We start from the raw sequence: 19,192 nt of genomic DNA on the forward strand, positions 1-19,192 counted from the left end.
CAGTTTTGAGCTCATGTTGACTTTAAAAAGAGAACTGTTGCTATTGAGTTGTTCTCAGATGGTTTTCTGGGACATGATGCTTGCATCATTGGTCAGCTGACAGATGTTCTCCCATGTTCTCCTTTTTCTGCTTCGCCCTGCACTTCTAAATTTATTTGTGTTTGTTTCAAATGTAGGGTGGCACTGGCTTGAGTTTTCTTGTGTTCCGATTCATTTCATTGATGTTTTCTTTATCTGTGCATATAGCACCAGTCAAAAGTTTGACGCATTTCATTCTAAATTATTACTGTTTTTCCTCACATTTTGTAATACTGATAAAGTCATCGAAACTGTTAAATGGCACAAGTGGAAATTTGTAAATTATGCCGTGACCAAAAAATGTGCAGCTTCAAACTGTATCGAAGGAGTTCAAGTGTGTACTAGACACTTGTTTGCTTTTCGTTCACCATCTGGCCTAATTTATCTATTAAAAAAAATCTAAATTTTACAGTACATAAATTCAGAAATAGGGCACAATTTACATAGTCTGCAAAACTAATTTCAATTTCATTTTAGCCTAAGCATTCAGATCAATATGTTTATAAGATCATGAGAAAAATAATTCAGTAATGTGAATGGTTTGTCACAAATATGCAAATAATTTTTTATATAATTTGGAAATTGTAAAATAAGAAAGTAGCAGGTGATATGCTAATTTGACCTTTTCTTACCAGTCAACTGCATTTTTCATTATATATATACAAGTCAAGTCAAATCATCTTCATTTATGTAGCGCTTTTAACAAATGATTGTTCCAAAGCTGCTTTACAGTGATAATAGGAAATTAAAGTTTTGGATTTATATCAGCTCTAGAATAAAGTTATTTTCCAGCTAAACTTTTGATTGATTCACTTCCGTTGCAACGATCATTAGTTATTAACTTAGGGGCCGCTAACACGACACCGTTTTAACAGAAAACTCTTTAAGTTCTCTCTACGCAAACTTCACAAACGCGAACCCGTGAGAACAGTAAATATTTGTAAATCTGTAAATACAGTAAATATTTGCTTTGATAGTCGGTGTTACACAGTGTTCAGTCACACACCGATTATATCACTCGACCACTGCAAACTGTGTCGTTTTAATTTATTTAGTAATAAAAATAATTTAGTTCAGTTAGAGAACTACATTTAAAAACTGAACGTGTCTGCTCAATTCAGCGTGAGCTGAGTCACAGCACAGATCAGCAGCAGAAAACAGATTTCATCACGTGAGACAGTGAGAGTGACTGACAAGACGATGGTGGAACATTTGGTTTCAAAGCCAAATGTAAAAGTGCCTATTTAAGCGAGTTTTGTACTGTTGTGTTTTTCATTAAGAAAATTAATGAACCCACCATTCAAGCAATTGCCGCTGATTCGAAAGTAAGTTAAAGGGTTAGTTCACCCAAAAATGAAAATGATGTCATTAATGACTCCCCCTCATGTCGTCCCAAGCCCGTAAGACCTCCGTTCATCTTCGGAACACAGTTTAAGATATTTTAGATTTAGTCCGAGAGCTTTCTGTCCCTCCATTGGAAATGTATGTACGGTATACTGTCCTTGTCCAGAAAGGAAATAAAGACATCATCTAAGTAGTCCATATGACATCAGTGGTTGTTTTGAAGCATCGAAAATACATTTTGGTCCAAAAATAACAAAAACTACAACTTTATTCAGCATTGTATTGTCTTCCGGTTCCGGTGACGCTGCTGACGTGTTATTTGGTGCGCCCGAGCTTCGTTTACAGTCTCTGAGGGAGACGCACGCCGTAAACAAAACAATCTTAGCAAACATGTCTAAGGATTTCGACACAGAGGAAGACTTGCATTTTTTTGCCCAGCCATATTTATTTGAACCCAAATACACGGACACACCAGATACACGTCAGCAGCGTCACTGCGGACTCGTGAACGCGGATTGACAACAGAACCGGAAGACAATACAATGCTGAATAAAGTCGTAGTTTTTGTTATTTTTGGACCAAAATGTATTTTCGATGCTTCAGAACATTCTATCTAACCCACGGATGTCACATGGACTACTTTGATGATGTGTTTATTTCCTTTCTGGACAAGGACAGTATACCGTACATACATTTCCAAAGGAGGGACAGAAAGCTCTGGGACTAAATTCTAAAATATCTTAAACTGTGTTCCGAAGATGAACGGAGGTCTTACGGGCCTGGAACAACATGAGGGTGAGTCATTATTAATGACATAATTTTCATTTTTGGGTGAACTAACCCTTTAAGCAAAAGTAAAATGCGTTCCAAAAACATGTTCCTTTTGTTTTTGTAATGTTGTCTACTTAATGCTTTTCTAATTTAACACGATAATGACTTTATCTTTTGGGGGTAATTTCTCAGCCAAATTTAATGTGGGATTAGTTTTGTGTTTAATTAGATCAGTTAATCAGCACATCATGTAATTAATTAATTTCAAAATTGTAATTTGACAGCACTAATATTAATATATGCAAAATATGATCCCGATGTTGCCCAAAAATGCTGTGGTGATTTTAAGACGCAACCTTAGTGTGTATTTATACTGTTTATTCAGTAAGTTTAGTAATTTTGTTTTGCTATTTTTTTGTGTTCTAGATTATTTAGGCAAAGCAACTATGTTTATATATAGCATAGCCAGTAATTCCTCAAGAATTAGGCATAAAGTTCTGTCACACTGTCAGATAATCACCTCACAGTTCAGTGCTTTTTCTTCCATTTTGTCTGAGGATACATTTCAAAACACTTCTCTCTCTCACTCTCTGTCTTTTCACTGAAAATATATTCCCCCTGCGCATTAGACCCTGACAGGTCAGCCTTGTTTCTCATTCAGCCCCAGTGTTGTTTGTTGCGCAAACTCGTTGGATCGCGTACCACAAAACAAGCTTTGCATTCAGCACGTGTGCTGCTCGCTCAAGCCTGTCTTGCGTGGTGCGTCACATCACCCGTGTCTTTACCTTACCAATATTAATGCAATAACACCACTCGGCCCAAGTCTTACGCCTAGGAGAGAAGTGTATTGCATTTTGGAGTGCTGTGTCACAAAGGGCAGGTGCACATGCTTGCATTTGGGGATTTGTTTGTGTTTTTGTGCCGTTGTGTTGTTTATAGAGTAGCTATATGAGAGCTGTTGTTTTTTAACAACAACAACCCTGGTAATTGAATGCCCTGGATACTGAGTGCACACTGTGTTGTTTGATTTTCAGATGGGCCAGGTGTCATTGTGAATAAAGCACCGCTGTAGAGAAGGTTCATCACCAGCCCTGGAGAGGAGAGCGAGAGAAGGGGAGGAAATATGGAAGAAAAAGAAAGGTACACATTCAGAGAGTGAGATTTATATTCTCAAATACACCCAGAGACTCACATAATTAATCAGCAGTACTCAGACACAGATGTAGGAAAAGACAGAGAATATATTTCTCGTTTAACCCAACAAGCTTCATGGCCTACATAATATTTTATTTATTTTAAATATTTAAATTTCCATATATTATGTTAATGGGAAAAAAAATCTGCTTTTTATATGTATAACAATGTAAATTCCATTAAATGAATCAGTTATATTGAACACTATTTTGAAATATAAAATATTATAAAAAATATCAAATATTTTCTTACTGTGATAAACCATGAAATTATATTAGTTATATGGTCAAACTATTTTTAAACATTACTCTCAAACCAATTATACATGTTATTAGTTTTAGTGCAAGGATTTTTATTTTTCAGCAAAAGTAACATTGAAGCAGCAGATATATTTGGCTTTAGGTAATTGGGCAAAATTTGAAAGAAAATGATGAAGAGATGAAACACTCAGCCAACACTTTCTTTTCATCTTTTCCAGTAATTTGTTTTATGTAATGCTAATATTCCAAATGCTTTTGTCTCACATTGACACAACACTGAATATCTAACATAAATCAATCATTTAAGTCCTTGAAAGCCCTTATAGATCCTTATGTTTATAAACGTGTCACATTATATCTTGAGTATTTGTAGTGCGCTGTAAGTGTTCCTAATGACTTTCACCCATCAACTGATCTGTGCACTCAAATCATGAGTGTAGGGGGGGATCTATACCCAGCCTGAGAGACTTTAATACCACTTGTTTTTTTGAATAGAAACACACTTACGTTTTGATTACCATGCATTATGATGTCGGTTTAAAGCATAAAGTGCATGTAAGTGATCTGATTTGATGCTAATATTTGTCCTAAACATCAACCATTTAGGGCAAACAGCCCTAATAAATAAATATACACATGTTTAGCTACCCATTTTGATTTAAAAAAAGAGATTGCACATTTTGTAGAATGCATATTAGTTTAGTTGAGAGAAAACACAAGTCTCATCATGCCAGGCATCCATCTCTTTAATTAAACCTCCTCATCAATCCATAAAACACATAATCAGTGTTCCAGAGCCTGAAGGAACTGATGAGTGTCCCCTCTGATTGTACTTGAGCTTGATGTTTTTGCCAGATGGACCACCCTTTCTGTCCGCCTGTGAGGGATTGATGCGCGTCTTTGTCCTTCGTATGGATTTACAGCCATGTAACTATTGCCGCCACCTTCACTGTTCTTTCAGGAAACATCCACAAAGTAACGGCAATGACAATGCCTGCTTAACGCCGTGCGCTTCTGATAAATGCAAGTTACCAGGGTGTTGCATCAGAGAATCACTATGTACACGAATTAGCATTGGAGGAAAAACAGTGGATGGAGGGGAAGGGAGGGATGGGTGGGTGTTGTTGGTGTGAGCACAATCCACGGTAATGATACCAACGGATAATGCAACTCATTAAAATATGAGTGTCACTCAGGGAAGTGACTGTTTTGACAGATGGCTAAACACCTTAATTGGACTGGATTCGTTTGAAGTTTACTCTTTCCACAGTTTCCTTGAGCCTGGCAATTCATTAAAAATGATAACACGGTAAACACAGGTCATATCTGTCGCAGTTCTGCTGTGTTCTCTGGAAAATAAAAGGAGAAGGTATTAAAAAGATGTCAGAAATGGCTTTGAGTGCAATGTCGCTTCTAATTGCTGATGGCCCGCGCCGCATGTCGCCTTAATTCATCGCTTAAAACCTACTGATCGCTGATAAGTCGGGAAATAAGAGAGAACACATTAAAAAGTCATCAAGAAGGGTTGGTTTCTGATGTTAAGTTTGTGATAATCGTCAAATAATGGTCAGGCTAATGAATTAAAGAACTGGAACCAAAGAAATATGTCACGTCTCATTAGATTGCCACAGAAAAGAGGGCGGAAAAATGGAACTTTCCAAAGCAATATTCAAAAGATTTTTCCATTTGAAGGGGAAATGTGATGAATGATTGCTGAGATAGAGGACCGAGAGATGGCTAACCTTGGCGTAATGGTCTGTGGCAGAGCCTTGACTCTCTGTGTTATTGGTGCTGTCAGTCATAACCAGGGAAGAGGCAAAGCTTAACTGCTCCGATGACCTGACTAGTTGAGAATTTCAAACATACTGGGTGCTTTACATTTTGTATCCAGATTGTAACGTCATGTTTCAAGTTCACAAGGTGCACTCAGTGGTTTTTCACTCATTAAAATAGTTTTACCCCTGAAAAAAACCCCGAATAATCCTTTCGAAAATTGTGTACACTTTCATGAAATGCTTTATTTTACACAGAGCTGGTCCTCGCTTGGTCGCTGACATGTTGAAATCACATGAGCAGCTGAATATAATTCTCTTTCTTTATAACAGCTCTATCATTAGATACTTACACTTGTGGAATAAATGAACCATGGCTGATCACGAATAGCACATTTCTTTTGTTTTATTAGTAACGGTTTTCCTGGTTAGCTTCAACAGCTGTAGATGCCGTAACTACAACATTATGTGACAAAGAAAAAGCATAAATATCCCCACCACAAAAAAGTAATATTTTTTTAGTATTAGGAAGAAATATATTATACATTTTTATTTTATTTTATATTGTTTTCAAAAAAAAAAAAAAACACTTGCTGGAAAATAAGTATACAGATATTTCCAGTGTTATATTTACTGCATTTTCATCATTTGATCAGTCACACGGCATTCACGAATCAAAAATGGCAGCAAACTTTAGGTCAGCCGGCTCTCCAGGAATATTTGACCTTCTTATATAACGTTCTAGATTTAACTTGTTTGAGTTTTTTCATCAGCGTTCGATAATCTATACACCCATTGTGTTTTAAACCCAATTGAGACTGTTGCACTGCTGACATGTTTTCACGAAGACAGAGTAAATGAGATTAGATGATCTGTTGAAGCAGGTTTAGCAGAGTGAAATCACACAGCTGTCTGTTGCATTACATACTTATAGACCAGCAGGATCCAGCTGCCAGGAGACAGCAGACGACTGCAGTGACAACCAGCCTAGCTGTGGCAGGGTAACACATTGTCAGGATGGGCTAAAATCTTGTAACGATGTTGCTATGCGAACCCAGGCCAGATGCTACTGGCAAGTCGGGAGTGTTTTGTTGCAGACTTGCCGTTGGCCTTGGCCGAGTCGAGCCATAAGGAGAGGTACGCGGGAATATGGCAAGCCCCAAGGGATTCTGGGAAGGGGACAACAAGGATTGAGATCACATGCCCACACAGCAGAAGATATTCAGCCATGCGAATCAAAAATCAGTAATGATATAGTGCTTCAACTAATTATCAGTAATGAAATCGATGATGAAAATAGTTGACAACAAATTGGATTTGTTTGCTGAGGCACGGAGAATCCATCAGTGTGACGCCACTTTCAATTAGTACATTTCTGTGACTAAAAACCACATTTTAAGAATAGCAAATGTTGGCATGAAATGGACGTTGTGATTCTCTTCTCTGTGAAGAAAAGACTTGGCGTTGCAAGAGGGAGGGAAATTTAATTTTGATTAAATTACAAGGGCATTTGAATTTATAAAATGATGCACACTGATGAATCATTTATAATAAATCCTGCAATAAAAATATACAGTAAGAATTGTCCATTTTGATTTCATGATGACTTTAAAGAAGGCCACAAGCATATAGTTTTGTGTGGCCTGGTTGCCGTATCAGGTGCTTTGACTGGTTGCATGCTGTTAAATGCGTTTATAACTTCATTTTACTCTATAATAGTGAGTATTTGCGTTGCCTTAAACTTCACAAATTTCATTGAACAAGTGTTTACATTTGCATGTGAAACGAAGAACAAAAATTTTTACTTTGTTGTTTACATTTGTTGTTTGCTTTTATAATCTCAATTCAAAGCCTATAACATCCATGTAATATTTTACATAAGAACAGTAACTGTAATGGGATTATAATAAAAAGACACAATTTAGACCAAATTTTCTGCTATTGAATTACTATGTTCAGAGGACGTAATGTGTAGTTGCTTGTGGTCAACCAATTTTTTATTGATCATGCATCTCTGGTGAAAGTGTCTCCTGTCTGCGTTCATTTCAGACGGACCAATCGTTTTACACAGAGAGTAACACGCGTTCGTGCAGTCTACAAATACACACTTCAGAAGATCTCACAGCTGGATTCGACATGTCAAGTCTGCAATGTTTGTGAAATTAAATGTGTATTGGATATTCAAAGATTTGTTTAAATGATATACATGCGCATATACTGAATGCTGACGGTAAATGAGAAAGTAATATCGTGTTTGCCTTTCTGTTACTCATAATATAAAAGCAAACGTTATAATATTTTGTTGTATACCGTTTATTTTCTTTGTTTAACAGTTCAATTAATAACATTAGACATAACTGTTAAACCGATATGGTAAACTAATGAAGACGGAGAATGGGAGCTCTATGTGGTCAGGTGCTGGCGTTCAAATAAAAGTCCTGCTTTGACACATTAGCCAAACAGAAAAACGTATTTGCAGATATTTAAAAATAAATGCCAAATATTGGCAGATATATCAACTTTGGAAATATATCGACACTAGTAGTTGCATCCAAACTGCAAATTTAATAAAAAAAACTGAGAGAACAAAGTCATTAATTTTGTGGATATTGGTGCAAAATGGAAATTAGCCATTGGGAATGTCACTATTGCTCTTTTGTTATTCATAATAAAATGCTTGGTTTAGATGATGCAGGCAAAATGCTCTGACGAATGTCATGTTTTCCAAAGATCAGCGACAGATGCCTTGTCTTTACTGTCACTTTTGAGGAATTTAATGCATCCTTGATGAATAGAAGTATTAATTTCTTTAAAAAAATTGTTTGAATGTAAAAAAACATCTGCAGTTTATCATCATGTACCATCATTAAAGGGATAGTTCACTTTGAAATTAATTTTTGATATGTTTTAGCTTACCTCAAGGGCATCCAAGATGTAGGTGTCTTTGTGTCCACAGTATTTTCAATTTAGATATTTTTAGGTCAAACCGTTCTTGTCTGTCAGTCATATAATGCAGGTCTATGGTAACTTCCTCATAGAGCATGCACAGAGAAGTCCAAATTAAACATGATTTAATGACTCGTAAATGTAAGTACACATTGATGGCCTAAGACACGAAATGAGCGTTTTGTGTGAGAAAACGAACAGTATTTATATCGTTTTTACCGCTTCTAAACACAGCCACGTCCAAGTGATCTGAGGGCGCCGGCGCTTCGGTCTGCGCAAGCGTCGGAAGTGATCTCTCGCGCATGTACGTCACTCATTGTTTACACAGAACAGAGATTGTAGGTAAGACGGCTAATTAAAAGGGTACTAATTCGCGCTTATCTGGGATGTTTAAACCGTCGTAAAAGAAAACAATTAAAAAAAATAAAACAATTGTATGAGTGACGTACACGCGCGAGAGATCACTTCCGGCGCTTGCGCAGACCGAAGCGCCGGCGCCCTCAGATCACTTGGACGTGGCTGTGTTTACAAGAGGTAAAAACTATATAAATACTGTTCGTTTTCTCACACAAAACGCTCATTTCGTGTCTTAGGCCATCAATGTGTACTTACATTTACGAGTCATTAAATCATGTTTAATTTGGACTTCTCTGTGCATGCTCTTTGAGGCGGTGACCATAGACCTGGATTATATGACTGACAGACAAGAACGGTTTGACCTAAAAATATCAAAATTGAAAGTACTGTGGAAACAAAGACACCTACATCTTGGATGCCCTTGATGTAAGCTAAAACATATCAAAAATTAATTTCAAAGTGAACTATCCCTTTAAACGGTTAGATCTTCCTTGTGAAATGACTGTACGGTTAGATAACTTTTCTAGATATTATAGATCTTCTAGAATAGACAGGGGCCATTTCTGTCCAGATAAACACTGAGGCTTTATAATGTTTGTGACTGACATCTGTCAGTTCAGTGATTTCAAACTTCGGTAACTGGATGTGTAACAAGTCTAACGTACGCTGCCACCCTAACCCTGGCGGCAGGGCACGTTTTACCTAAACTTGGCTCGCATCCCAGACTGCTTCCTCGGAAAACAAGACAAGTGGAAAATATCCTCCACCTCCTGCACAATCACACCATCTGCTGCTGTCGCTGATCCCTCGTTCCACTGGGGGACTGACACAGCATCCTCTGTTCTTGTCCCCCGTAAACACAAACCCCCTCGTACTGTTCCTCAGAGGATATAATGTTTGTGTTTATTGTGATTTTATTTTTATGTAGTTGGGATGGTGGTGTTGTTTTTTTGTAAGTGGTGACGGTGTGAAGCTACTGACAGGACCATATGTAGGCTAATGTTGCTGTTGGCAGTGAGGTGGAGGTAACAAGCCTGTTGACTTCATAATGGACTCACCTGGACCAAAGCCCTGCTGCTTCCATATGATAGAGTTTTTTAAATAATTGTGATAATATTTTAAAAACAGCACCATTGTGAAATAATATTATTACAATAACAACTGTTTTCTTTCATTTATTCCTGTGATGACAAAGCTGGATTTTCAGCAGCCATACTCTTCATACTCACATGGTCCTTCAGAAATCATTCTAATATGCTGATTTGGTGCTCAAGAACATTATTATTATTATTATTATTATTACCATCAATGTTGAAAACAGTTGTGCTGCTTTATTTTTGTGGAAACCGTGATACATTTTTGACACTGTGATACATTTTTGACACATTTTGATTCAAATCTCTCCCGTTTAATCAATTTCTAGCATTCTTGCTAAATAAAGTTTATTTCTTTAAAAAAAAGGTTTTAATGCTACATTTTTTTGAAAAAATCATTGGGGTTCTATATAGAATCCTGGGGTTCTTGACTTTTACATAAGAAATGGCTTAAATTATTGCATAATGCATTCATGTTTAATGGGTTCTTTACATTTTTTTTTCTAGTGATAAAGTATGTTTATGAGCTGTTTAATTAAAAATAAATTAAAACTAAATGAATTGAATAAAACTCCATAAAATTATCCAATGATGGGAACCCCTTAAGGTTCTTTAATGTATATGATGTGCCTGACAGAACCCTTTAAGGCACTGTATACATTTACATTTAATCATTTAGCAGACACTTTTATCCAAAGCGACTTACAAATGAGGAGAGCAATTAGCAGCAATTAAACTAACAATATGGACAACAGTATGGAAGTACTGTGACCCTTATAGAACTGTAGTAGTGTAGATCACATCACAATTCCAACATTGTGGATATAATATAGTATGAATACAATTTCAGACATGCACATGCATTCTTCTACTTCATTAGTTTTTCATCAAATGCAGTGTATACTCTTGACAGTATGCAGTTAATGACTGTTTTCAAACAGGCAGTTACACACCAAACGTATGCCATTGGTTGGATGATACATCGATGCCAGTTGGGTTGCTCAAACAAACCGATTGCTGTTCTATTTGATAGCAAAGAAATAAAACACTTCACCTTTAAGAGAGATACTGTAATGCAAAGACCGAAGATAAATTATTCTAAGTAGCAATACATTAAAAGCATTTTTGAATTGTTATTTGGCTCGCAGTGCAAATCTATTTATTGACAGTCTTGCACAGCGTAATTATTTAAAACTAATTGTTTTCTCTCATACATGCTGTCCTATTTTAATTTGTTTGGATAGTCCCTTGATGGTTGAAGTAGATTATGATGATTGTGTTTTGATCACGAATACATGTGTGAGTGACTGGGGTAGTATTAATTAATCTCTTTAAGGTAATTACATGAAAGCACTTGGGGTGAAAATAAAATAATTCCCGTATTGCGTTTCACATCATTCCGTACAGATTTTTTGTTACCCTGTACTCACAGATATACAGACTAAACCTTGTGCGAGTATGTGCATTTATCAATGTGTATGTGTCGAGGATGACACTGTTCATGTACGCGTGTTTGAAAATGTAGTCTCGAAAACAATTACCCCCTTATTTAGATGCAAATTAAGCAAGTTATTACTTTTTGGTGATATTAAAATCTCTTCATGACAGAAGCAATTAGTTCTAACACTCTTACACTTTGTATCTCTGCCTTATTTGCTCAATTAGCTTACTTCTTTATATGGATCCTATAATTGAGACAACATCTGGTGAGACATGCATGCTCATAAACACGCATTCACAGTTGGCTTGCACGGTTTCATTACCCACAATGCCACAGGTGTGTTAAGGGTCCATTTCTGTTTGATTATTCAATATGCTTTATTTGGCAGGTACAATTGGCCAGAATATTAATAGAACACTCACAGATGTCATGTTCAATTTTTCAGGAGAGGAACGTTGCAAATACGTCGCAGAACTTTTATTCCTCGTGGCACCTTTTTCTCCGCTGCAGATTTGGAGGCGAAATGTTTCATCAAATCTCAAAACCTAAGCTCGAGTTATTTTGGTACTCAAACTAGTTTTATTTTATCATCAAGTGTAATGCTTTTGCTTTCCCACTCTGGCCGGTCTGTTTCTATCAGTTGCACAAAGCTAATTAAGAGCTGGTTCTCTGAGCCATTAAATGAAGCGCACAGCAGGTTCCCCCTCTCTGGCACTAATGTTGCTATGATAGCATAGCTTTATATTTAGAAAAGTGTATTTGTCTCAGCAGGCTAGATCAGATTGATGCCCACTCACGCATCTATACACATGCAAGTATGTTCTTTTGGGAGATGAGATATTTCCTCCCTCATCACCAGGTGATATTAAACCGTAACAGGTAGACAACACCTGTTTTCTCACCCCTGTAGAGACAGAAAACATCATACAAATGAATAAAATGCGTAAAATTGTAAATAAATACATAAACAAGTAGGAGCCTATCCGGACTCTTTTTCGAAGTGCTTATTAAACGTGATCTCTTTTTGCGTGCCTATGCAAATGTCACCCAGTAAATGCTGAGCTGTTTGTCATATCGAAGTGGCTTGTCATATTTCTTGTGTACGGTAATGTATGTAATACTCACAAAATGCTATAGGAAATGTTAGGAGAATAGTTTAAGGCATAAGTTGGTTTTAAAAAGTTGACTCTTGGATGGTGTAGAGAAATGAGAAATCAAAGTGTCAGAGTATTCAGAAGAGGAGTGAGCTTAGTGCTTGGAGAGGTGATTTAGCATAACACCACAAGTTCTGCATCAAAGATGTGTAGCACAGTTTTTGCTTTTGGATAACATTGTTAAACTTGCTTGCTGCAGTCAATAAATACTTTCTAAACGTTTGAGGAATGAGACGAGTTGCCCAACTTGTCTCTCGGAAGAATATTTTTGTTGCAGCAGCATTGGGGTCTGGGTAAACTGCAAAGGCATCAGTTTTGTAATCAGTACTTTTTCAGTCTCACCAAGACCTGTCGAAGGTTTAGAGATTAATATTGTGGCAGTTCAAGGTTTGAGTGGAAACTACAGGAGATTGAGGTCTGATTCAGCTCTCTTGTATTAATTGTTGGAGCTGTCAGTTTCAGTGAAGAACCATATGCTTGTGAGTATGTCAAGGGCTCATTTTTGACAAAACAAGTTTATAATAGGCTAACCCTGCTTGAAGAGTCTTCCAAAGAGCCACTCGCACCACTACAAAGCTAGAAAAATGGCAGGGCACCAGGAATTGATGGGCTTCCCATTGATTTCTGTGAGGTCTTTTGGGAGAGTCTGGGGGAGGAGGGCTTGCTGGCAGTTCTGAATGATAGTTTGGCCAGAGGTGAGCCGCAGAAGGGCCGTCTAAAGAAAGACCATCGAAAAGAGGTCAGAAACTGGAGGCCCTTGGCATTATCATGTACTTGCTATGAAATTCTGTCAATAGCTTGCTGAAGTATGTAGTTCAAGTGTGTCTATAACAGGTCTAAAGTGGATAATACATTCTTAATGAATTGTATTTTGGATGCCTCTACTTTTCAGCTCAGAGTTTGGTGTTGTTTTTGAGATTGAGGAGTTTATCTATTTTTTTTTGGTTTTTGTTTTTAATCTTAGGCGACACTAATTCATTCACTTCAAAATGGTTGAATTAAGTGAGGCATCTTCTTTTTAAGGGGTTTTAGCATGCTTTAGTGTGCTAAAACCCTCACAGAGATGTTGCATCTTTCAAAGCTCCACTGTTACAACAATCAAAGCTCCACTTTCCACTTTCAAAATCAAAAGATTTCAAGGCAAAATCAGACTTCAAATTTGCTATCTGTATGACACGGTTTCATTGTTGATAAACTTTTGAAGCAAAGTGTAGTTTTAATAACCAAGTTTAATTAATCACTTTTACAGCCTAGACGTGTAAAAGACAGCGAGTAGCCCTAATGTATTAAACTGCCTATTCATCCTTAATGCAAATAATGGAATACTTTTTTTTCGGTGTATATATTGTTAAGTGATTCTTCAGACATGATTCTTTAGATTGCATTACTTGTGAGTGGGTGTTGGGCACCTTCATAGCACTAATCTCTTCTCAACATATCTTGCAGTAAAGATGCATCAGCAAGGTCAATGATTGAAACTACAGAAGAATCACCAATGAACACACATATGCTGTATTTTGAAATTTAGTGAGCTTCCTACAGAGGCAGGATTTTAATGCATCATTGGTGCATGCTCACTGCGAAGGCTCTACCAAAAGGTAGGCATCTTAATTATACTGCCTCCTAAAATACCTTATTTTGGTGAAATTCAAAGCCAGCATTGCGTTAATCCTCTGTAGAATACATTGTGATTCCAAAAAGTAAATGCAAGATGGCAGCTGAAGAAATGTAGATTATGAATGTACTTATTCATTAAATACTGAAACACATAAATTAAAATACAATACAGTTTAAAAGTTTGGGGTCCGTAAGAAATTCAAACCTTTAGCAAGCACACATTAAATTGATCAAAAGTGACCATAGAAGTTTGTAATGTTACAAAAGATATCAATTTTAAATAAATGCTGTGCTTTTTTTTTTTTTTTATATTTATCAAATAATTCTGAAAAAAAAAACAGTTTTTAATATTGATAATAATATGAAATGTTACTTGAGCTGAAAATCAGCATATTAGAATACTTTCTGAAGGATCATGTGACACTGAAGACTGGAGTAATGATGCTGAAAATTCAGCTTTGCCATCACAGGAAGAAATTATATTTTAAAATGTATTCAAATAGTTGAGATATTTTTTCACAATACAGATATTTTTTATCAAATAAATAAACCCAAATGCGTTTGAACAGCCACAAAAGACCACCTACTCTCAGCCTATTGACCTAACACACAAACATTACAGGAAGCGTGCTAGCCAGACAGTTGTTGGCTGAAGACCCAAGTTTGGTTTGAAGAGGAAAAACGTACTAAACACAATGTTTTTCACCATTCCTGATTTCTAACATGCACTCACCACTCTCATTTGGCATGGTCTTACGGCTATCAGAGCAGAAACGAAAGCTGCTGCTCTCCTTATGGTTTTCCATTGTCTCCGGACGATCTAAATTGCGCATGCTTAATATGTCCATTAGACCAAGATCTGAAAAAAAAACCTATACATTTACCCACCCATATACCCACCCCTCGAAGAAATCAGGACAGAAGTGGTTGAAAGTTGACAAAAGAGATGGATTAAAATACAGAGTGTAAATGGGAATAAAATACCGAGTGTAAATGGGAATGTGTCTGCCTCATCTACTTGTGATCTGATCGACCAAAATGCATCTTAATACCAGGAGTAAACAGGGCTAGAGTAATGTTCATGGCAGGCTTTGAAGTGCCGTCCTCAACAGCCCAACCGAGCACGTAGTGAGTTACAAATTTTAGATTAAAAGAATTTTTTTTTTTCACTAAACGGGCACACGTGGTTCTTTAATATTTTCGGCATCCGTGACAGATCTACCACACTTAGCGAATGAGTTTAAAGCACTGTTTTTTAGACCCACGTGCTGACATGTCTTACTTGACATCATTGTTTCATATCAAAGGCAGACGGTTTCTAGACTTTATCTCAAAGCGACTGCGCCTCTAATTTACGGATGGTAAAAACGTCTTTGCCGCTTCAAAGGCTGCCATTTTTCAACGCTGACAGAATGGCATGCTTTCATCAGGGTTTAAAAGAGGCTTAAGACCAGCAATGAGAGCTCTTAAATGCACAGAGATTCAAGAAAATCAGTCAAAATGATATTGAGCTATTCACACCCCGTTGTCACTGTCTGACTGGAAACTTCCAGAGAGCTGTGGAAAAGTGAACTCCTCAAGGCACATACACATCTACAGCTACATTTTTGTTACATTTTAGAAGGAATTTTGTTTTCTATTTAAAGCCTAAAGGCCAAAGCTCACTGGTATATTTTCAAGGTAATGCACATTGGTAATTTTATTACTAGATGGAGCTATTAATTAGCACTTGAAACCTGTAAATGCATTTCCCTCCCTTCTCTGCGATGACATTCATTTGCTGTGCACCATATTTTTGGCACAAGAGATTGGATGCATGCTGGGTACTAAACAAACAGCATTTTTTCCAAAATAGCACCTCATTTACTGCTTACACTTTCAAATGTCCTCTGACACCCTCACCTTAAACCTTAGTTGGCGTTTTAGGGGAATAAATAGTGGGATGAAATTTTGCAGTTTATTTTAGCAAAAGCAGAATAAAATAATCATAAAAGTGGTTAATGTGTTTATGATATGGTGATTTTGTGAAGGTGTGTTTTCTCAGTCTAATGTGATTGAAATATGTTTGTGGTAATATTTCCAAATATGACTGCATTGTATTGTATTTCTATTGGTTTTTATTTCTTAATTTGCAGTAGGCTGCACTAAAGTGGCCATTCAGACCATCATTGCATCAACCATAAAAATTAAAAAAAAATTTTTTTAGCCCATGCTCCTGCAAACATTCACGCCACAATGACATAAATGGTCTCGATGGCCACCTTTATTTCCACTGTAAATCAGCTGTAAATTAACCTTTTTATGGGTCACTTCTCACCTGAAAATGTCCTCTAACTGGCCCTGAGCAAATATTAAACCTCTCACTTTGAGATCACCTGCATTCAGGCTGTCTCACCCTACCACGAAAAAAATTCCAGTCTGTAATTTCCAGCATTGTTATTCTTTCTGGCTCATTTAAAAAGTGTTGACACAAAATAAATAGTCATAACAGTTCAGTCATAAATATGATCATAACCTTATAAACTCATTGTCATTTACGTCATCTCACTGTGATATTGGAAACTCGAAGACAACTCACAAAAGACAATAGTATATTCCCCTGCTGTATGATTTACATTGTGCTGTCAGTCTGGTTGGAAATGTACAGCTGAGCTGACTGATGACAGAATTGAGAATAAGCTTTGCTCTGGTTATATCCAGTTTCGCTAATGGAATATGTCTTTCTTGCAGCTCACAAAGCCTCGGCCAAGATTGATGCTCTCTGTTTAATTAACAAGAATTATTTACTGAGCGCAGCTAGCCGTCTGCAGCCCAACTCATGTAATGGATATATTAGCTAAAGACTCAATGGATTAGTGGCTGCACATTTAGTGAACTGTGAGCAGTCCATCGTTTGGGAAAAGTCACATACAGCTGTATGCTGGTATGTCACTCTCTATTGAAGTTTTAATAATAAGTGTGAGTGTATGCACAGTGTGTATGTGCAGTGTGTGTGTGTGTGTGTGTGTGATTTTGTGCACTGTACTGTTAGTTATAGTCATATCCAAAATAGTGCTGAATTGGGAGAATGCAATTTGACACATCAAGTCTGCACTTGCTCAAGCCAAATAAAAAACAGCTGGGAAAATGGAAGATTGTGTATTATCATAATTTTCTACTGCATAAACTTGGCCCAGCAACCAGGTAAACCAGGGATTGTTGTAACATTTTATTAATGTCAGACGGCTACTAAATGCAACAAGAAATTCTGCCAGCTGTGAGAAAGTTTAGAATAATTGAAGATACTGTAATGTGTAGCCTGCAAATAGCTTGAAGACAATAACAGGTTAACAGATGGACAATATCATATGGATATGGATAGAAAACATTACGTTTGAATTTTACGGAAACACAAGGCTAATTGTGTGAATCTAAGCAACGTGTCAAGAACATGTCCCGGGCATGTTTCACCCAATCTAAAAATAGAAATAATAGAACATTTTTCCTGCCATTTTAACTTTACTTATCAAAGCATCAATAGTGGACAAGTGCAATTTTGATGAAATGAATAAGCGAAATATAAATTAAATCAATATATATGATTTTAATTTATGCTCATTTAAATTAAGGTAATGAGACTTAGGGGGTGGGGGACAATTTTTTATACATATATACACTCACCTAAAAGATTATTAGGAACACCTGTTCAATTTCTCATTAATGCAATTATCTAATCAACCAATCACATGGCAGTTGCTTCAATGCATTTAGGGGTGTGGTCCTGGTCAAGACAATCTCCTGAACTCCAAACTGAATGTCAGAATGGGAAAGAAAGGTGATTTAAGCAATTTTGAGCGTGGCATGGTTGTTGGTGCCAGACGGGCCGGTCTGAGTATTTCACAATCTGCTCAGTTACTGGGATTTTCACGCACAACCATTTCTAGGGTTTACAAAGAATGGTGTGAAAAGGGAAAAACATCCAGTATGCGGCAGTCCTGTGGGCGAAAATGCCTTGTTGATGCTATAGGTCAGAGGAGAATGGGCCGACTGATTCAAGCTGATAGAAGAGCAACTTTGACTGAAATAACCTCTCGTTACAACCGAGGTATGCAGCAAAGCATTTGTGAAGCCACAACACGCACAACCTTGAGGTGGATGGGCTACAACAGCAGAAGACCCCACCGGGTACCACTCATCTCCACTACAAATAGGAAAAAGAGGCTACAATTTGCAAGAGCTCACCAAAATTGGACAGTTGAAGACTGGAAAAATGTTGCCTGGTCTGATGAGTCTCGATTTCTGTTGAGACATTCAGATGTTAGAGTCAGAATTTGGCGTAAACAGAATGAGAACATGGATCCATCATGCCTTGTTACCACTGTGCAGGCTGGTGGTGGTGGTGTAATGGTGTGGGGGATGATTTCTTGGCACACTTTAGGCCCCTTAGTGCCAATTGGGCATCGTTTAAATGCCACGGCCTACCTGAGCATTGTTTCTGACCATGTCCATCCTTTTATGGCCACCATGTACCCATCCTCTGATGGCTACTTCCAGCAGGATAATGCACCATGTCACAAAGCTCGAATCATTTCAAATTGGTTTCTTGAACATGACAATGAGTTCACTATACTAAAATGGCCCCCACAGTCACCAGATCTCAACCCAATAGAGCATCTTTGGGATGTGGTGGAACGGGAGCTTCGTGCCCTGGATGTGCATCCCTCAAATCTCCATCAACTGCAAGATGGTATCCTATCAATATGGGCCAACATTTCTAAAGAATGCTTTCAGCACCTTGTTGAATCAATGCCACGTAGAATTAAGGCAGTTCTGAAGGCGAAAGGGGGTCAAACACAGTATTAGTATGGTGTTCCTAATAATCCTTTTGGTGAGTGTACATGTCTGTCTGTCTGTCTGTCAGTCATATGTGGGCAGTGTTCAGTGTCCACATACCCTTGGTCATCTTGTAGCTCTCAAACACCATCCTGCCTTGTTGCGATCTGAGGATGGCTAGAGGTGTATGATGTTATGCAAAGATCTTCTGGTGTTTACAAGCATTCACTGACCTGCATCTACACTTCAGCATTTTTCTTCCCGGTAAACTTTCTTTCAACTGTGTGCCAACTGAGGAAAAGATTGCTCTTAGCACACGCTGGTTCCCTTGAATATGAAATCCTTTTTTTCG

Source organism: Rhinichthys klamathensis, unplaced genomic scaffold (genome assembly GCF_029890125.1).
Source record: "Rhinichthys klamathensis goyatoka isolate OS25496 unplaced genomic scaffold, OSU_Roscu_1.1 h1tg000056l_1, whole genome shotgun sequence".
NCBI lineage: Eukaryota > Metazoa > Chordata > Actinopteri > Cypriniformes > Leuciscidae > Rhinichthys > Rhinichthys klamathensis.